Source organism: Panicum hallii, chromosome 8 (assembly GCF_002211085.1).
Source record: "Panicum hallii strain FIL2 chromosome 8, PHallii_v3.1, whole genome shotgun sequence".
Lineage (NCBI taxonomy): Eukaryota > Viridiplantae > Streptophyta > Magnoliopsida > Poales > Poaceae > Panicum > Panicum hallii.
This window is the reverse complement of record NC_038049.1, coordinates 19,792,015-19,803,795: the sequence shown is the minus strand read 5'-3', so window position 1 is coordinate 19,803,795 and position 11,781 is coordinate 19,792,015.

Genomic DNA, 11,781 nt, shown 5'->3' with positions numbered 1-11,781 from the left:
CTGTCTGGTGGCATTCCAGGTAAATCATCTGGAAAGACATCGGAAAACTCACAAACTACAGGAATATCTCTTACTTTGATGTCTGTGATAGCATAAGTGCAAGAATGCAGATATTCCTGCTGGGGCAGATAGAGGGTAGTGGCTCCATGATATGGTGAATCAATCTCAATAACTCGGGAAAAGATATCTAATAGTACTCTATGTTCAGTCATCCAATTTGTTCCAAGTATAACATCGATACCCTCTAAGTTTAGCAAGACCAAATCAGTTTTGATTACTTTGCTGCTTAACTGAATTGGTACACTTCTAATCATTTGATCGGAAGTGATCTTGCCTCCAGGGGTAGAAATCATATATGAACCCTGGGTAGGACAAAGATCAAGTCCTATTCGGGTACCACAGTTGTTACTAATAAAACTATGAGTTGCTCCAGAATCAAATAATGTAACAACTGGTTTATGGTGAATAGAGAACTAACCCGACATGATGGGGGCTCCGTCCGGAAGTTCTGCAAGGGTGGTGAAGTTAATTCGCCCTTGCCGGACTTGCATCATCGACCTTTTACCCTTGTTTTGATTACTCTGATTGGAACTTGGTCCTTGGTTAGGTTGCTTGGGCCGCGGACAATCCCTAATAAAATGATCTGTACTTCCACAATTAAAAAAGCGATAATTGCTACCTTTCTGTGGGACTTGTTGCACATTTGGCCTTGGGCCAGATTGCTGTAGTTGCTGCGGAGGTACGGGAGATCTATACCTTCCTTATTGTTGGGGCAGCCTAAAAACCAGTCTGCCAAACAGGGCATTCCTTTGTGGTGCTCTGATTTGTGTGTTGGGAACAACCCGATACCTCGGTGATTGAACACTCGAGGGTCCAGTAGGAGTCTTTCTTGTCTTCTCAGCACGATGTGCCATGATACAATCCTCCTGGGTTAAGGCCATATTAACCAGCTCACTGAAATTATTAGCCCTAACGAGATTCAGGCGCTCCTTGAGCTTGGTATTAAGGCCACGACGAAAACGATCTTGTTTCTTGGCATCATTGTTTGCATGATAATCTGCATATTGGCATAGATGATTAAAAGTCTGTGCATACTGCAATACCGTATTAGAACCTTGGGTAAGTGCCAAGAACTCATTCAACTTTCGCTCCAGCAATCCTTCGGGAATATAATGTGCCCTGAAGGCAGTTCGAAATTCATCCCAGGAGATGACATGCCTCCGGGCTGCATGGCGTAGAAATTATCCCACCATATACGAGCAGCACCGCGAAGTTGCTGGGCAGCAAAAGAAGCTTTACTCGAGTCCGCACAAGGTATAGTCAAGAGGGCGAACTTTGATTCAATAATATGAAGCCAGGCATCAGCGTCCAAAGGCTCTTCAGCCTTACTGAAAAATGGAGGTTGGGTACTAAGAAAGTCTTGATAGCTGGCCACTGGAGGATTGAGGTCGTCACGACCTCCTCGAAACTTTTGACGTTGCTGGTTCTGCTATGGTTGTACCAGCAGATTTAGGAGTTCTGTTTGCCGTGACATCACCTCAGCTAGGTTGGGAGGTGGTGGTGGCGGTTGATGAGAACCACTGGCCTGTTCAGCTCGGAAGCATTCCGGGGTTCCACGCGTGGCTCCAACCATCTGAAATAAAGGAGACGTCCATTATTAACCACATGACCTTACTCCCAATTTCAGAAGATACAATATTCAAACAAACAAAACACATATTCCATTCAATCATCTCATTTCAGAACATAAAGATAATGAACAAGATGATAAAACATGAAGCTTATATTGCAACGTAGATTTTGATGGTTTCCCACATTACACGTCCATAGGATCCATACACCGGCCATCTATGTTACAACAAATGCCGCAAGGTCTAAGCAAATTACATACTATCTAAAGCATTACACTTCCTATAGGTTACATCTCTAAAGTCAACGATTTGACAACTAGAAATCTTTGAAGTTGCCCACAGAAGACTAACTGCCAGAAGAAGAATGGTGGGGACTAAGAACAGGGTCCCCATGCTTGGGGTCAAGTTCTGAGACTCCCTCAATCTCTTCTGGATCTTCTTCTTCAGCCTCAGGTACTACAGGTGCGACGGGAGGTATTGGTGGCTGCTGCAGCTCTTCAAGATGAGCCTGAGCATCATCAGCCGCAAGGATCAGATCATGGATTTGTTCTTGAAGAAACTCAATGATGGTGTTACGCTGAGTGATTATATGATTACTCTCATTGATCTGATCTTCTCGGTGAAGGATGGTCTCATCCCGTGCTGCGATGATCTCATCCTTTTGAGTCACCAAGGCTCGAAGTTGATCAACTTGAGTGATTTGTCTATCAGCCTCCCTATAGTGACTTCGCGCGGCATTAATCAACTGACCCATTTCACGACATAGGAGCAGTTGATAGTGATACTGTACATTCATAAACCGCATCATTCCTCGAAGTACTTCTTCCGTTGGACCTTCCAATTTATGACTCTTAGGGACTTCCTCGAGATTCCATTCTGGCTCATTGGGATTTGTCGTAGAAAATAAACCAATGGGCTGTCCTGCGACCTCTTTCGGATGCTGATTACAGAAAAGATAAATAGCTTCCAGTGCTGCTCCTTCAATAGTGTCCACTATTCGATAGCCCATCATGTTAATTTCAATGGGCTGCCATTGGGAACGAAAAGGATGTTGAGGAATGGTCATTTTGACTCGAGCTGGATGAACGCCTTCTTCTTGATATTCAACTGCATCATACTGCGGAGGCTCTGTATAACAGAATGACCTTAAAGATTCCCAAAGTAAACGAGGGAAACCCTCCCAGTGCAGGGCATTTGTATTGAGATGCCCAGCTGGATCCCAAAAGACATTAGGAGGGGCTGCCATCTGCAACAAGAATGCAAATGGTGAGACTTTTTACCTTGCTGATAATTCACAAGATAAATGGAACGAGATAATCAACCCTGACAACAGCAAAGACTGGAAATTAGATGGATGCCTAAGGTACTTACGATACTCAATTTAGAATTACAATAAGAATCCTATCAACCCATTCTAAAGATAAACAACACACTATTCATCCTTAACAGAATTAAACATACATTGCATTCTTTTGTTTGACAAGGAATTATGTATGCACGTACTATGCGTTCTCTCAACCAAAAAAAACAACCGCCGAATATCTTCGGACTTACGCAATTAGTTTCGGTGGCATAACACATACGTCTCTCACTAATAACTAGTCGATAAATCCAACTCGTCCTAATCTCTTAATCGTGGTTAGTGTACCTGCAAAAGATCACAATATATATCCAATGAACCTTTCATGCCAGCATGTCATGAAAGCGTCCCCAATCATTACTGTTCATTATACAAACAGCATCTGTACCATTACCGTCGTACAGACAACGTTAACATACGTCATCGAGACAACGTATTCACGGGGGTACCGCAACATGCGGGGGTATGAACAGCGATCGCCATACCCTACGCCGAACCATATACTCCCAATATAATCAACCGAAGTTGGTATATTGGTAGCATCTCAAGTAAGCCACTGCTTGAGAAACAGCGTTTGGTTTGCATCACCGACGAGAAGGCTAACTCCCCAGTTAGCTGAGGATCCTTACCTCCTTACCTCACCATCGAAGATGTCATTACAGAAAGTAAAGTTGGGTTGTGCATGAATTTAAATTGTGACAGAAAAGTAATGCTGGTAGTTAGAGTTATATATATATACTATAGCCATGTCTAATTCCCTTAAACATCACCCTAGGGCTTTACGTACTAAGCACAACCTTAACAAATCCAACGTAGTTTTGCAATATACTTGGTTGGTCAAATTTTATACTAAAAGTATTTTTAAGGCATGTCACATCTTCGGTGTACACTTGTTAGATCTGATACCAGCTATGGCAGAACCAACCTGAATTACATCGGCTCAAGTACGCGACACCATTCTTGAGGGCTCCAACGTGCTTCAAACGGTATAATCCCTTGGCCTGTCGGGTAACGTCCCGATAAACCACCGAATACAGGATCAAACAAGGTATCTCACACGAAGGCGAGTCCAGAGATATAAATGCCATCACATTTTACATCACAGGCAGGTATATTACATGAGTGTTCAAAAGTGACATCAGTTTCAAACTGATGGCAATTATTACAAAACAGTCTTATGTTTCAAGTCACGCAGCGGAGTTTTTAAACACGGGCCCTGTACACGTCATCAGTTCGGATATCATGCTAGCCCTGGCATGATATCACTCGGAGAGGTCTGCATTGGCTGGGGACGGATCCCACTCCACGGACCAACCATCAGGCAGAGGGTAGGGCCACGGTACAGGCAGAGCTGGGTCGTCAGGGAGATTACCTGAACAAAAGTTACCAGGCAAGACTGAGTATTCTAATACTCAGCAAGGCTTACCCGTTCATGGTATACTTAGCCATGTAACTAGATTTATGAAGGCTTATAATGGTTCTGGGTTTAGTTTTTAGCTAAAAAGCAACAACGAGTAGATCCTTAGTTTCAACTTTTAGCTTTCCGGTTCTAGTTGATTATCCATTCTAGGTAAGCACCTATAACTAAGCAAGCATGGTATAATCTTTGGTCAAACATCATCTTTGATAACCATATAATTGCTCTTGTTACTCTATGTGGTAAAGGGATCAAGCAGTCTCAATCTCCACGAGAAACGGACGATTCAACCTTGCAAGGGTAAACCTAACTCACACGCTTGGAACATCCAACGATTGTTCCGAAGCAACCGTTTGCCTTTCATTCCGACTCATGGATCAGAGCCACCACAAGCGACTGCAGGACCATACGCACTTCCAAAGTGCAGGACGTAAGCCTGTAGCGTGACTACATGACCGTACTCCTAGTTGCCCAGAACACGTATTCCTACACGTCGAATCGAGTAACAGGAAGAACCAAAATATGAGTGGTGGGAGGTATGTCCACTCCCCAGGCCGATTGGTTACTAGGCTTACTGCTTACCATATTTCGCGGCATGTGGCTAGTACTTTTGAACGCCTAACCACCGCTGCCACACACTGCAACCTTATCAAATTCAACAACACAGACGGGGTATCATCTCAACCATGATACCTCACAAAAATCCCGTCCGTCATCCTTATAGTGACTGCAGGAATGTAAACATTACAACTCCTATAAAGCTCACGAGTGACAGGCAATCACTTGACTTCTACCGGTCTTATTAGCATAGCTGCTATTCGGACTCAAGTTCTAGTGTTCAGTACATAGGTTCCTGGAATTATGCAACTAGGGTTTCAAGCAATTCCTAAGAACTTAATGCATGGAATTACATAAATAGGTATAGATTGCAGTGTAATTAAAATAGTGGGTTATGTCCGGGGCTTGCCTTCTTGCGTAGGGTTGGGGACAGTAGTGTCAAAGTTTTCCGAACTTTGGTTCGGAGCTTCAGTTAGACCTTCGACGGCGTTCTCGGGGTCTTCAGGAACTTCTACGGCTTGATCTGAGATCAGCTCGTAGTCACCGTCGGCGAGATTAGTCATGATATGCAAAGATGTAAATTAAGGGATGCATATTCTTTTATTTTATTTTACGATAAAGTTGCAATCCAATAATTTAATTAATGCAAACTCACAAAGTAAGGGGGTTTAGTTTTAAGTTACCACTCATATTTAAGTTAGGGTCGAAGTACAGGAATTACAGAAAAACCTTTGAATTCAAACTTCAAATTTAAATTCCAATGTTAGGTAAATATAATTATAAAGGTTTGAAAAAAATTTAATTAGGGACTAATTATCAACACATTAGATCATGACAAAAAGATCTAGTTAATTAAGCCTAAGAAACATGCTTAGCTAATTTCAAATTATCTTGAATTTGTATTATCTAAATTCAAAAGAAGTTAAACTACAAAATAGTGCTAGGTTTGAAATTTTAACACAAATTCACATATGATCTGTAAAAGTTACATACCAAAAATTATAATAAACAAAGCTAGCACGTAGGGGTTATACAAAAAACACCTCTTAACCTTAGATTTAAAATAGGTTCAAAAGTATTTGGTTTCAAACTAAACTTCATTAATAAAAGTTGTAGAATTTGAAATCTAGTTTTCAACAAAATTAGTTTTGTAATTTTTGGATTTTTCTACAGTTTTCTACGAATTTTACAAGACAGCAGCATCAATCACATGAAATAACAACAGACTTAGGGGGGTCTCGGTATTTTTGCGCTGGGGTCCCTGGAACAAGATTCCTATTTGCAGATGTGCCCTTGCCCGACCTTGACGACTGCCGGCCGATCGGCTCAAGCACGTTCTCGCCGGCGTCGAGCTTTCCGGTGGGGAGGGGCTGACCGAGCATGACCCACGGGACCTAGGGAGTGGTTTGGGAGGGAATGTGCTCGACGGACGGCGGTGGAACACAGCCGGCGACGGGAAGATGCGGCGGCCGCGTCGGGTCACCGGCGTTCCCGCCGAAGGGCCAGTGAACATGAGCAGGGGTGGCGCGCACGAGCACCAGTAGGCTACGGGGAATCGACTTGTGTACCTGGATGGGCTGGAGATCAAGCGGAGGGAGCTGTCGACGGCGAGGTCGAGCTTGGGCGGCTCCGGTGAGAGGCGGCTCGGGGTGAGAGCAATTCCGGTGGAGGGAGGCCGAGGGCTGGATCGGATCAGCTTGGGGAGCTAGGCAGAAGGTGGGGAAGCGGTTGGCCGAGGGAATTTGGGCGGGGTGGCGCGGTTGAGAAGAATTCCGGCGAGGAGAAGCGGCGGCGGCTCGGTGTCACGAGGAGGCAGAAGAGGCAAAGCAGCTGGGAAGAGGGGGGGTTCGATCGGGTTTTGTAGCAGCGCACAGCCTGTAGAAGAGAGATGGAGGGGGAGAGAGAGGGGGCGGTCACGGCCGAGCTCAGGACAGCGGGCGGCTTGGTGGCGGCCGGTGGGTGCTCGGGGAGGCCATGGCGCGCGCGAGGCAGGACAGCAAGGCTAGGCTAGAGCGGCGGGCACGGTCGGGGTGACACGTGGGGAGGGAAAGCAGGAGGTGGACGGCGGTGGCCGCGGGGAGCTGCACCGGCAGCAGGAGGAAGCAGAGCAGAGGAGGCAGAGATGCAGAAGGGGCTCAGAGGAAGAAGGAGGAGGAGAAAATGTCTAAGGGCTCATGTGGAAAATTGAAAAGATCCCGGGACTTCCCTGTAAAGTAAAATTTCCCCGTTGATCTAAAGCTCTAATGAAAAAGTGCCCAAAATAAAAGTTGTAGAGTTTTTCAATCTCTACAAAAATGGTTTAGGGCTCAAGTTCAAAAACTCAAAGTTTGCAGCTTTACAAGATAGGTTTTGAATAAAGGTGAAATTTGAATTACCTTTGTCCTTACCAAAGTGAATTTGATCAAATTTTAAACACATTTGCAAAAGTTCATGGGAGGTCATGATGACTTGTACTCTTACATGTTAGCCCTCAAGTAAACATGTAAGTTACTTTTACACATTAACTATTTTACATAAAAGCCCTATGGTTTTTGATTTAATCACAAAAAGGTCCCTATCTTCACTCCAAAACTCCATTTTTCTTAAGATTTAGCCTATCTTTTACATTTCCCTCCCTATAGTAATATAAATTCAACACTTAGTATTATTTTTCTCCTAGGTCTTAATACTACCTTCCATTCCACCCAATATACACTTAAGGGCCTATATTTTATAGAAATTACAAATATACCCCTAGTCTTTTGTACTACCCACATATACCATAGCAAGCATCATACTAAAACCTAGTGTCCATATTTTCTAGTTACCTGAATGTCACTATGAGGACATCACTCCTTTAGATATACACAACAATACTCCAATGAGCATTCAAGGTCCAATTACAAGAGCTCGCGTGCAACAATTGAATTTAGAGGTGAGCTCATTCCTAAGCACTTCTTTGTTTGGTTTTGGGAATAGATTGCTACCTTATGATTATGTTATGATTAGGAATTAAGGGGATGACCAGGAAATACTCAAGGAAGGGCTTGGAGGCATGGTGAACCAGCAAGGGAGTCCAAGCCGTGGTGGAGGCCCAAACCAAGTCAAATTCGGGGCCATTTCAGAGTCCAGGAGCAGTCTGCGTTAAAACAGGTCTCACGGTTGCATATGGGATCGGATTTGGGCGTTCTTTATATATACGAAAACTTAAGAAGATGATGGTTACAATGGCTTTGGTCTCAGGTCCAAATTTGTCCGAAGTCATCGGGAATCATCAAAGGAAATTGACATCCAGAATCTAATTTGGTGCTGCGAACACTAAAAAGTCCGAAGAGTGAGAGTGAATGGAAGACTTTGGATGACGCTGTATTTTGGCGTTTGGGCCTTGTTCCGTGTTGGAACCCATTAGTGTTGCGTCCAGGGGGTTTTGCATGACCCTAGACTCCATAAATCAGTAGCCGCTGCCCAAGATTTGGTTTTAAGTTTTGCTTTAGATTAATCTATCTTCGAATAGTCACCGTTCATCGGTTTGTGAAACCCCAACTTCGTGTGCTTAATCATTCATCTGCAGTTTGTCACTTTCAATTGAGAGCTGCGATCTTTCGAGTTCTTGCTTGTGTTCTTTGTTTCAGAGGCAGGGATTCTTTGCGAGCTCAATCGGATTGTGACACTGTTGATAACCAGAGGAGTCGTGGTGCTAAGATTGCAACGAGTCTGCTGATTTGAAGCCAGATCGGTGTACGTCGAGTCCTTTTATTGTGAATCAGGGCCCCCGTTCTTCTTCTACACCACTATGGTGATTAGTCCTTTTGTGATCAGAGCTTGAACCCCATCTTGTTCTTTGCTTCATATACATCTACAATTTCAGATTGCGAGTTTACCCTTTCTTGCTTGTGTTCTTCGATTCGCTTGCAGGGAAAGCCTTCTTGGCGAGGACAATCAAGTTGTGCTTGATTGATAACCAACTGAGCAGCGGTGTAACGGTTGCAGGGGGTCAAATCATTTCTGATTAGAAGCCCGGATCGCTAATGTCGAGTTCTCCACCAATCGAATTACCCATACCTGTCGGAAGATCAGGCCAGTGCTACATCAAGTGGTATTAGGATTTAGGTTAACTGTGAGGTATACCTTCGTGTTGCCCTTTAGATTCATCTTGTTTTTATTACCTACAGTCCACAAAAAGCCAAACATTTTTTTACACTTTCCGCTATCCTGTCATTTGTTTTAGCCTTTGCAATTTCATTTCAGATTCGCTTTGTTGAGTTTGTTGTGGCAGAACCGCCTGAATTGTTTCGGCTCAAGTGCGCTAATCATCGCTATACGGCCGATACTAACTCAGCGCACTTCAAACCGAACAACCCATTGGTCTGTCGGATCTCCGCCCGATGCAACCACGGTTCAACAGGATCGAAGCAGGTTTACCTCGCACGAAGGCGAGTTTACAGTCGTTCAACAGCTCATCAACTTTTAATTTACAGAATATTAAACATTATTACAAACCGTTTCAAACCTAAGATAATAAACAGACATTGTTTAAAATGACAAGCTAAACATGCTTGTCAGATGCACAGCGGAAGAAAGTTAACACGCGACTACACACGTCGCGAAGGTTGACACCACACTCAGCCCAAAGCTTGGTGTCACTCAGGAGGGTCGCTGCCAGCCGGGGACGGTTCCCACTCCACGGACCAGCCAAATGGACCAGAACTTGGCCACGCAGAGTTATCCATGGGGTTCTCGAAGGTTATACCTGAAAATGTTACTAGCAAGACTGAGTATGCTAATACTCAGCAAGGCTTACCCGCATCATGGAATACTTAGCCAGGTAACTAGACTCATGATGGCGCAAAGGTTCTGGATTTATTTTCAGCTGAAAAGCAACAAAGAGTATGATCTATTTTCAAATTTTAGCTTTCAAATTCTAGTTGATTATCCATTCTAGGTAAGCACCTACACTAGACAAGCAAGGTAGAGATTAACATTCATCAAGATTATTCCATCAATAGTTGCACTTCTTACTCTATGTGGCAGAAGGAATAAGCAGTCTCAATCTCCGTGAGAAACGGACGATTCTGAATCGAATTTCCAAACCTTGCAAGGGTAAACCTAACTCACACGCTTGGAACATCCAAAGATCGTTTCGAAGCAACTGTTTCCCTCATATTCCGGGTTATGGATCAGGGCCACCACAAGCGACTGCAGGACCGTACGCACACCAATTGTGCAGGACATACGTCTGTAGCGCGACTACATGATCGTACTCCTGTCTGCTATGCAGAACGCACTACTACACCTCGGTGCATGTATACAAAAGAAATTAAAATATTCGAGTGGTGGAGACATGTCCATTTGCCGGGCCATTCAGGTACTAGCTTACCGCTTTACCATATTTCGCGGCGTGTGGCTAGTACTTTCAAACGCTTAGCCACCACTACCACACACTGCGACCTTAACAATTTTTATCAAAATAGACAGGGTAAACTTCCAGGTCATGATACCGCACATGACCCTGTCCATTATCCTTATAGTGATTGCAGGATAGTAAACATGCAACTCCTATATCACGCGAGTGACAGGAAATCACTTGACTTTTACCGGTCCTATTTAGCAGAGCGTCTACGCGGTAAGGACTCGGGTACAATACATTGGATTCCTAAGATTTATGCAACTAAGGTTTCATTTCAACTCCTAGACATAATGCAAGATATATAATACATAAGTAAAATTGTAATAAATTGAAATACTGGGGTATGCATCGGGGCTTGCCTTCTGGAGTGGGGTTGGCGGCAGAAGTGTCAAAGTTTTCCGAACTTTGGTTCGAAGCTTCAGTTAGATCCTCGAGGACGTTTGTCGGGTCTTCAGAAAACCCTTGGTCTTGTTCCAGGACTAGCTCGTAGTCTCCGTCGTCGAGCGTCGTCGATTCCACATGGTATGCAATGATTTATGTGAAATGGTGCTTGAGTTAAAGTTTTTATTTCATGATAAAGTTTCAATCCAATAAATTAGTGCATATAAACTCATGTAACAAGGGGGGTGTGGTTCCCAAGTACCATCTTTACTTAGGTCATGTCATTTTAATGGAATTACTTTGAAGTAATTCGACCAGTTTGATTTTTATTTTGAAAACCATAAAGATTCTGATCCTGAATTTTTATGAATAAGTTCATTGTCAATAGATAAGCTTATGGTAAATTTTTCAAATTTTTTTGGAAACAAAAACTAAAATATTTGAATTTGAATTCAAACTTCAAGTTTAAATTCAAATCCTAGGTAAACAGAACTTTAAATTCTTGAAAATTTAATTATGAACTAATTATCAACCTATTAGATTATGTTAAAAAGATCTAAACCAATAAGCTTTAGGAACATGCCTAACTAAATTCAAACCCTTTTTAAATTTGATTTGCACAGGTTCAAAATAACTTAAATTACAAAATAGTACTAAGCTTGAAATTTTTACACAAGCTTACTCATGGCCTAAAGAAGCTACATACCAAAAATCACAAGAAAATAAGCTACTATGCAAAAGTTATGCATAAGACATCCTTTTACATGAAGTTTAAAATAAACCAAAAAGCATTTAGTTTCAAACCAAACTTCATTAACAAAAGTTGTAGATTTATATTTCTAGATTCTAACAGAACTAGTTTGGTAATGTTTGGATTTTTGTACACATTCTTATGAATTTTACAAGCTAGCTGCTTTGCACACATGAAATAACAAAAGAGTTCACAGGGAGGCCCTCGGGTTCTTCCACCTAGGCCCTTAGAACAGCAATCTAAATTACATATGGGTCCTTGCCGGGGGAAGACGACGGCCGTGACGTTCGGCCCGCG